Below are 10,602 nucleotides of genomic sequence, written 5' to 3' on the forward strand. Positions count from 1 at the left end.
ACCACTTTGGCTATAGGTTCAAATGTTCCATAATGGCCTGAATCCTTCGACTTGGCAAATGATTGATGCAGCCGCTAGAGGAACTATCAATAATAAGACACTTGAGGTGGCTTACAAATTTATTGAGGAGATGTCACTGAATAACTATCAGTGGCAAGTTATGAGAAAAAAAGCCGACGAAAGCAGCCGGTGTATTCAACCTCGACGCGGTTACTATGCTATCTAACCAAGTAGAACTCTTAAATAAAAAGATTGACGGTTTGTGTGGTTCTACTCAGGTACATCCAGTGATGAGGTGTGATTAGAATGGAGAAGGAGCATGCACAGAGTATCAACCCTTCAACCCTAGCATCGAGGAGGAACAAGGCCAATATATGGGTAACAATAACTCTAGACCCCAAAATAACCCATATAGTAACACTTATAATGAAGGTTGGAGGAACCATCCCAATTTCTCGTGGGGCGGTCAAGGAAATCAAAGAACACAATATCCTCTGGGTTTTCAACAACCACCCTACCAACAGGAAAAGAAGTCGAACCTTGAAGAGATGCTTTCAAAGTTTATATCAATGTCGAAAACTCGTTTTCAGAATATCGAGACAGCACTGAAGAATCAACAAGCATCGATCCAAGGGCTCGAAACTCAAATTGGACAGCTTGCCAAGTTGATTTTTGAACGACCACAAGGTAGCTTGCCAAGCAACACAGAATCTAACCCAAGGGAGCAACTCAATGCGATTACTAGTCAAGATAAATAAGGGTTAATCACACCTTTACCAGACTCAAGGCAAGAAACTGAGATAAGCAAAGGTAAAGGTGAGGTCGACCACAATGAGCAGAAACCGGTAAGTTAGAGAATACAAACCTCGTGTGCCATACCCCAATGCGACAAGGAAACATTGCTCAGATGAACAATTTGGTAAATTCTTTAAATCTTAAAAAAATTACATATTAACTTATTGTTTATTGAAGCTCTATCACAGATGCCAAACGCAATGAAATTTTTAAAGGAGCTTTTAGCAAATAAGAAAAAGTTGGACGAGGCTTCACATGTGAAGCTAAACGCAGTTTGCTTAGTTATTCTACATAATAAACTACCCAACAAATTGAAAGATCCAGGGAGTTTTACAATTCCTTGCTTAATTGGTAGTTTAGATGTTAATAATGCATTAGCTAATTTAGGGGCTAGTATTAACGTCATGCCTTACCAGATGTTTAAACAATTAGGTCTTGGGAAACCCAAACAGACTAGGATGAGCATTCAATTAGCAGATAAAACTATAAGGTTTCCTAGGGGTATTATTGAAGATGTGCTAGATAAAATCGATAAATTTATATTTCCTGTTGACTTCATTGTTCTAGACATAGAGCAGGATAGGAACACTCCTTTGATTTTAGGAAGGCCCTTTTTAGCAACTGTTAGAACGATTATTGATGTTGGCACAGGTGAACTCACACTTCATGAGGGAGACGAAACAGTCACCCTTCAAGCTCACAATTCCGGCAACACATTGAAATTGAAGGTGATTGTCTAAACCATTCTACTAAAATTGACAATATGGTGCAACCTACTTTGCACTAGATGAGCTTGGAGGAAGTACATGAGCCATTTTCAGGCAATAATAAAGGACTTCATGAAGAATGAAGGCTACAAATCGAGGAGCTAGATGAATGGTGGACACATAAATCGAGAACACATGATAAACCGAAACTATGCCAGGATGAGCTCAATACCTTTCCAAATCAACTTAAGGTTGGACATAAAGTTTCATTAGATGCTGCAGATCCTCACATTGTCACTACCAAACCGAATGAAGAAATCCCTCTTACGGTACTTGGCATTTTCCCATTCAGTACAGTCGAGGTAAGTCATCCCAAGTTCGACACTTTTAAGGTAAACAACACCCGTCTAAAACCTTATTTTGATGAGAATGATAGCAGGAATGAGGAGTATAAACTCTTCAAACCACCATGACCATTCAAAGGAACGGTAAGTCGAGCTTAGACTATAAATAAGCGCTTATTGGGAGGCAACCTGAGCACTAGCAATATTAATTTCTTTAAATTTTAGGATTTAACACCTAACTTACTAACGGAGATCTTGAATATAGGTTTTCCACACAGACACGGCCAAGAAAACAGGCGTGCTTAGGACCGTGTGGAAACAAGGAAAAGATTTTCCCTAAACATGGGCTACGACAAATCGCAACAGTCGTGCGACATGGCTGTGGGCGAACCTGCCAAAACAACATGTGCGTATGACATGCCCGTGCCTTGAAACCGTGGCTGAACCTGTCAAATTAACACGGGCGTGCGACACGCTTGTGGTCGAACCTGTTAAATTAACACGGGCGTGGGCCTACATACATAGGCGTGGGAGAAGCGAACGAAGCCAGACACGGTCATGCGACATGGCTACGTGAACCCACACGCCCAAGGAACACGGGTATGGACCAAATATCAGATGCGCCCAGATTAAAAAAAAAGCGAAACACACGGGCTGAAATTGGTGAACACGGGCGTGTTCCCTAGCCGTGTGCCCTAAAATCTATAAATAAGCTGCACTATTCATTATCTTCTTTACCCAACAACCCTAACCCTATCCGCTGCAAGTCAACACGGCCTCCCTACCAAGCCCGTGCACCGCTTCCCACTCCATTTTTGATGCCCAATCTCTCTCCCTAAGTGTTTGTTTACTCTTTTCACTTATATTTTACTTATTTATAATGCTTATTATCAAAATAATCTTCATTTTTCTCATACTATCATTTAATTTGCATTCTTAGGTTATTTATCATACATTTCATGTTGAATCGAGTTGTTAGGAAAGCCTTATTCTATTGTCATACCCATGACATTACTATGCTCATTTTCATGCTATTACCATGCTAATGTCACGAAATTATGCTATCAAATTGATTATTTTGGTTGAGTATTAGTAGTTTTGGCTTAAATTGTTAGTTCAAATTCATGGCTTTTTCCTTTTCAAATTCATTTACCTACTATTATTCTTTTTTATATTGCAGGTATACAATGTCATCTTCACTTGGTAAAAAGGCCGCCGTCCCTGCCTCAAAGAAAAGGAAGGGAGCGTCATCTTCCTCGGGTCCTACCGCAAAAATTTGTCACCCTTTCCTACAGTTCCCTATTGGGCCACAAGAAGAACTTTTCCAAATACTCTGGGCCCGACCTTTGAATGCGGGCCACTGCATCGACTGGGCTGCAATAGAACAAGTTCAGTTGGATGATGCGATTTGGGCTCTCCTAACCACTGACCCTTGAGAGCTCTTCTTTGGGATCATGGAGCTGACATATCTCAAGCTCACAATGGAACTATGCTCAACGTTTCATCTTCAAACCGTAATGACAAACTATGATGATCCCGGCCCGGTCCAATTTAGCCTAGGCGAATTAGTTCACCAGCTAAGCGTCCCAGAATTCGGTACTGCATTGGGCTTATATACAGAGGAGTCCAATGAGGAGAATGACTTACATGCTCTCAACCGCCACATCCATCATTCTCCTTCACGGTGCTGGGACGTACTAGTACCAGGTTCGGCCACCTACAATCCTAGCTGCTCTAAGGTGTCGGCTCTCCCTCCATCCCTGAGGTACCTACACGCCATTTTAGCTCACACGTTAACAGGAAGGCGAGAGAGCACTGACGTCATCAACACTCACGCCGCTTACTTTCTATGGTGTATGTCACACGGGCACGTCATAGACCTTGCTTATTTCATTGCCCTCACCATTCAGCACCAGACGGAGCAGCATAGGAAGGGGGTCATCTCTATTGGCCCTTATGTTACTCGATTGGCTCGACACTTCAGGCTCCTCAACACCGCGGCCCAAGAATCATCCTTGACCCTCATTGGCCAGATGTCTCCACAAGGCATCTCGAGCATGCTAAGCATGAGGATGATCGAAAAGCGCCAAGGAAATTACCCTCCTCAATATCGTCTCGCCCAATCTACGGAGGAAGAGGCCTTCAAGGACATTACTCATGATGTCCCCCCACAGCACGAGGACCTACCGTCTCAGCCACCACCACCTTCTCGTCCAGTTCATGCGGCGGCTTCATATGCTGACATCTCTAAGTGCCTCACTCGGTTCGAGCAGTAGTGTTTTCAACGATTTGATAACATTGATGCTACTTTATAGCAGATTTGTCAGCACTTCCACATCTCATCACCACCACCACCTCGCGAACCATCCGGCGATGATGATGTTTAATTTTATTTTATCTTTATTTTTATTTTTATTTTTATTTTTATTTTCATTTTCATTTTCATTTTCATTTTAATTTTCATTTTATGTTTTTATTAATTTCACCTTTAACTTTTAAATATTATTCCCTTTTTGTTACTATTTTAGGTTTTATAAACAAATCTCGGTTAATTCTTTATGAGTAATTATTCTTCCTAATATCCCCTAAAAAGCTCCTAATTTTATCACAGTTATAAAGAGCTACAAAGCTCACCATTACTTAGGAACTTGAAACTCCATTGGGAAAGGTTCTCCACGACTACCATGTCCTACTCGACCACGACCATAGCTACCACCAGCTATAATATTCTTTTGGCCCAGGACTTATGGAATAATGAACCTCTACCACCGCCGGAGTATCCTCCTCCACCCTCAAGCTGATTATTCTCCAAACCTCCAGTTCAAGGAAATTCATTCATCACTCAGGAAGTTTCACTTCTCTCCCTATCTTATATTTATGTTCTCTTCTATAGATCTATCTTTGTACATTGAGGGCAATGTACATCTTAAGTGTGGGGGGATATTCATTTCACTATCAGAAAAATCCCTGAATGATTGCTTTGTTCTCTTGAAAAGCTCTCATATCATGTTTAGGATAAATTTTGATTGATTTATGACTTTTATTGATATATCTTGAATTAAAACATAGGCATTTATGCATTGATTGTTTAAACTTTAAGACATTAGAAAATCAAGCATGATAAGTTGCCTTTTTAAGAATTAAAAACTTTTAGGTTGTTTCCCTAAGTTTAGGTATTATCTTAAGTTGGAATTCACAAGTTTAAACGTCAAAAATCCATAATTTTTTGTGAGATCTTGAGCCTTTAGAGCATCTATTATTTCTTTCATGCTCACTGTCATTATGAGTGCGTCAGTATTGAATTGTTATTCTAGAACTTGCTTGATTATGCATGTCAAGACCACACCATTTGATTTGATATGTCAAAATGAGAAAGGCATTTAGGTTTAACCCACTCACTCCACAAAAGCCTACCTTCACAATTAACCCTTAGTGAACCCCTTTGAGCCTAACAACCCATTTCTTGTATTACCATTAATATTAACCCTTAACCCATTATTGTTGAAATCCCCTCAATTATTTTGATCCCTATTTTTGTCTAGATTTGATTTGAATAAATTGCTTAGCTATGTCCTGTTCTTAATAGTTAGTTATTTGGCTTGTTCTTTAAAAAAAACATGTATACATATTAGTAGTAGTGATCTTTTGAGCTAAAGAAGCTAAATTCCATATTTTGAGAAGAAGCTCTGTTGTACGCAATTAATGACTAGTCATTTTTCTAGTTAGGTAATTTTTCAATTCAATCTCGATTCTAATTTTCTCTTTCAGCTTGTGACCACACCCCCTAACCAAGCCTCGTTACAACTCTATAAAGACCTTTTAATTGATGTATCATCTCAATTTATAGTGGTGGAGATTTGATTTTCATGCAAGCCTATGGTAATAACTTTTCATATTGACTGATGAGTGCTAATTTCATTGTCCTTAAACACTTTGAGTGATTTGAGTGAGATTTCGAATCAAGGTAACCACTTAGATAAGGGGAGATGCCTAAGTTTTGCATGATTAAATACTCAACTTGGAATTTTTGAAGCTTTAATGTTCTTTTAGTTGAATTCTCAATGTACGACTACTCATGAATTAGTTTGAGATATTTTCGATAGAGATTATACGTTGAGAAGAATTTATTTTGATTATGAGTTGAGAATTTTGCTTGAGGACAAGCAAATGCTTAAGTGTGGGGGTATTTGATAAACCGTAATTTATATATATTTTTACCCCATACTTAACACATTTAATGGATGATTTTTCCTTAGAATTGGTTAATTCGATGCTCTTAATGGCTTAATTTCATGTTTTATACTTAGGTGAGCATAGGAGAGTGAAAGGAACGAGAAACGGGCCAAAAACGGAGGAAATGGGCAAAAGTACGAAATCAACACGACCTGCACTTCCTCACACGGGCAGACCACACGGCCATGTCAATTTGGCAGAATTGAAGCACGACTCACACGGGTAGAACACACGCCCATTCCATTCTAATAGGCTCGAGCACGGCCTGAAGTAATCACACACGGGCGTGTCACACGGGCGTGCCACATGGGCGTGTCCCTACAGAGCCCAAGTTGAGTCCAATTCGGAAAAGGCTAATTTTGAGGGCTATTAGGCATTCTAAAGCCTATAAATACGCCCTAAAGGAATAGGAAAAAGGGGAGGCACAAAGAGGAAGGAAGGAATCACTCGAAGAAAGTCGATTGATCCATCTCAGAAGCCGAATTCATCGTCAAGACTGAAGATTTCTCGTCAATTTCCCTTCAGGAGTTTTGGGTTTTCTTTATGTTTTGTATTCATTATTCTTCTGAGATGTTTTCCTTTTTAGTTATGAACTAAATCCCCTAAATACCTAAGGGGAGTGAAACCTAAGACGAAGCTTGTTATTATTTTCTGAATTGTATGATAAATATTTGACTTGTTCTTAATTATGTATTCTTAATTCTTGTTTTGATATTTCAGGATATTGATTCAAGTTAAGCTCTTATTCAGAGGAAGAATAGACCCTGTCTAAGAGTACAATTGTGATAATTAAGCGGAGTTTATTGCGCGCCTATAGATAGGGTGACAAGATTTTTCTGGATTAGGGTGAAACCTAATAAGGGGACCTATAGATCGAGTTAATACAACCCTAGGGTGTTAATTAGAGAAAAGTCTCAATTATTCAATCTACGGATTAGACGTTATTAGTCTTGAATAGGGATAATAACATAAATTAGGGATCTCTATGGAACAAGTTAAAACGAATAAATCATCCGATTCAGAGTCAGAATAACAAGTGAAGTCTAGGTGGATTCTTCCTTAGGTATTGTCTTAATTCAATCGTTTTCCAAAAGTAATCCCCCAATTCTATTTTCTGTGAATTCTTAGTTTAGTTAATTAGTTAGTTAAAATAAGCCCCCTTATTCTTAGGCTAGATAATAAAAAGACAGACATTACTAGTACTTTTAGTTCCTTTGGGTTCAACAATCCGGTTTTGCTAAAACTATACTACTGTTCGATAGGTACACTTGCCTACATCGTGATAATAGTTAGTTTTAGGAACGATTAATTATAAATTTATAAAACTTATCACACAAAATCACGATCACATGGCCAGCCAAGCACTATTTTAGGGCCTAATTTCACTTTAAAACCCCCCCAATTTATGATACATGGCAATTTAACTCCCTTAGTTATCAACATAAGACTTTTGTACTTTATGCGATTTAGTCCTTTTTTGCAATTAAGCTCTGAAATGCTAAAATTAATTCACCAAATTTTTCATCCACTATAATAAACATGTTATATGCCTAAAATAATAATAAAAAAATTTCTCTGACTCCGGATTAGTGGTCCCAAAACCACTATTCCGACAGGTCCAAAATCGGGCTGTTACATGTGATCCCATTTCCAATGTCCACATGGCCCGTGACACGAGCGTGTCTTTGGCCGTGTGAGACACACGGTCAGACCATACAGGTGTATGTACCCTATACTTTGAAAATTTTCTATGTATTTCCAAAATTTTCTTGAGTTCTCAGTTTAGTCCTGAACCACTTCTAATGCTTGTTTTTGGCCTCGAGGCCTCGTATTAGGGACTATATTATTGTATTTGAATGATGTTTGTTGGGATTTGAGAATTGTATGATTGTTTAATTTTTAAGTCCAGTAATGCTCCATAACCCTATTTCGGTGATGGATACTGGTTAGGGGTGTTACAGGTTATCAGCAAGACATGCGCTCTTCAATACAAAATTTATGCATTTCGCTAGGTTCGTTGTCATGTGCTTGTATCGTAGACCTCCATCACACGATTGAGTTCATTGCTTCTTGGGTATCCCATTGAGGTGCCTTGCACCATGTTTGTTTATAGCCCACAAGTTCTCCAATATTTCAAGAAAATGATTTTACACAAGCTCATCCCTTGTTGAAGAAAATAAATAGTAACATATTTTATTCTCGTTCTTAATGCATTTTTGGATTATTATTCATACAAAATTGGTGAATTTTATGTTCCTAATTCTATAAATTCATGTTTCTATACTTAGGAGAGCATGTGAGAGCAAAAGGAATGAAAAATGAGTGAAAATTGGACAAATAGAGCATATTTTAGGAGCCACACGAGCTGGGCCTTCCCACACGTGTTGGACATACGGCCATGTGCTAGGATATGTCAATTTCGCAACTCAATCGCCAAACACGAGGAAAAAGAATAATTTTTAAGCTTTCTAGACATTCTAACGTCTAGAAATACCAAATAGAAGAAGAGAATAAAGAGCCATTAGAGACTATGAAGAAAACAACTTGAATAACACCATTGGAGCCATCTCTAAACTAGATTTCCATCAAGATCAAAACCTATGATGAATTCTATTATTTGATTTCTATTTTACGTGATAAATACTTGATTCTTATTCTCAGTTATGCGTGCTTATATCTTGTTTTAATATTTTTGGGATATTAATTCATGTTTAATGTGCTTAATCAGAGGAGAAAAATCCATGTTTAAGAGTAGATCTAGCATAATTGAGTGGAGTTGGATGCAATCCTAGAAATAAAATGACATAAATGTACCTAATTAGAGTCAAATCTAATAAGGGAATACATAGATCGAGTTAATACGATAATAGGGGTTTTAATTAGAAAGAGATTTCAATTAATCAACCTAGAGTCAGTTGCCCTTACTCTTGAAAGAGATATTAGCATAATTTAGAGATTCTACCGATCAAGTCACCAAGTGAATAAATCGCTTAATTTAGATTCATAATAATAGATGAAGTCTAGGTGAATTCTTTCTTGGATATTGCTTCTTTCGTTAGTTACTATTCGGCTATTTTTCTTATTTATTTTCTGTTGAGCTCTTAGTTAAATTAGTTTAGTAATTTATTTTAAAACTTATCACTCCAAATTGTCAGCTAAATAATAGAAAAACTGTAATTAATAATACTTTTAGTCATCGTGCATACGATATCTCTACTCACCATAGCTATACTAATTATCGATAGGTGCACTTGCCTTTGTCGTATTTTTAGTTAGTCATATGAGACATATCAAGTTTTTGGCACCGTTGCTGGAGACTAAAATATTAGGAACACTTGAGTTTTATTAATTTAGCCATTTTTCATTTTATTATATTTTTGTTTTTAGTTTAATTTTTTACATTCTATTTTTTCCTTTTATTTGCTTCTAGCATGTTCTTTTGGTTTATGACTAGAAGAAACTTGTCGGGACCATTACTTTTCAATAGTGAAATTGAAAGTATTACTCACAAAAATCGCAGAGAAGTAAGGCAGAGCCAACAAATTATAGCAGATGAACAAGAGGAAAACATTATTACTAAGGATATGGGTGATAATCAGAATAATTATCTACCTCCTTTAGTTTATGTTGCTCTTGTTCCTCATTCTATGTATGATTATGCCAAGCCCACTCTAACTGGGGCTGAATAAATTATTGTGCAACCCACCATTGCTGCAAATAATTTCAAACTGAAGTCGAACACTATTCAGAGGGTACAAAAATATGTTCAGTTTGATGGTTTGCAAGACGAAGACCCAAATACTCATTTAGCAACTTTTTGGGGATTTGCGATACTTTCAAGATTAATGGTGCCACTGATAACGCCATTCGCTTACAGTTGTTCCCACTCTCATTTAGGAATAAAGAAAAACCGTGGTTAAATTATTTACAATGAGGTTTTGTCACTACATGGGCTTAAATGACTGAAAAGTTTCTTCTAAAGTACTTCCCACTGGCTAAGACAACCAAGTTGAGGAATGAGATCTCTTCCTTTGTTCAGATCAATTTGGAGACTTTATATGATGCATAGAAGAAATACAAGGATTTATTGATATGGTTCCCTCATCATGGGTCACCTTTATGGTTACAAGTTCAACCTTATACAATGGTTTGAATCTCTCAACAAGGTAGTTAATTGATGCAGCAACTGGTGGAACACTGAATAGTAAAACACCCAAGGTAGCTTATGAGTTTATAGATGAGATGGCATTGAATAATTATCAGTGGCAAGTCATGAAAACAAAGTCGATGAAAGCCACTGATGTCTTTAATTTAGATGCAGTTACCATGTTATCAAACCAGGTAAAAGTACTTAATAAGAAAATTAATGGTTTATATCTTTCTACATAGGTACATCCGGTGATGCAATGCGATACAAATAGAGGTGGAATGAATAATCCAGAATATTTATCATTCAGTCCTAGCATAGAGAATGAACAAGTCAATTATATGGGTAACAATTTTAAACCTCAAAATAAACCTTA

General features: G+C 37.4%; 1 non-coding gene across 1 annotated transcript; it reads right to left on the reverse strand.

Moving 5' to 3' along the window:
• Window positions 1-10,085: 10,085 nt before the first annotated feature.
• On the reverse strand, window positions 10,086-10,192 carry LOC121205689 (small nucleolar RNA R71). The gene has a single exon (XR_005900765.1). It is a non-coding gene; the product is annotated as a small nucleolar RNA R71 (small nucleolar RNA).
• Between the last annotated feature and the right edge of the window lie 410 nt (window positions 10,193-10,602).

The sequence above is a fragment of the Gossypium hirsutum genome, chromosome A08, assembly GCF_007990345.1.
Source record: "Gossypium hirsutum isolate 1008001.06 chromosome A08, Gossypium_hirsutum_v2.1, whole genome shotgun sequence".
Taxonomy (NCBI): domain Eukaryota; kingdom Viridiplantae; phylum Streptophyta; class Magnoliopsida; order Malvales; family Malvaceae; genus Gossypium; species Gossypium hirsutum.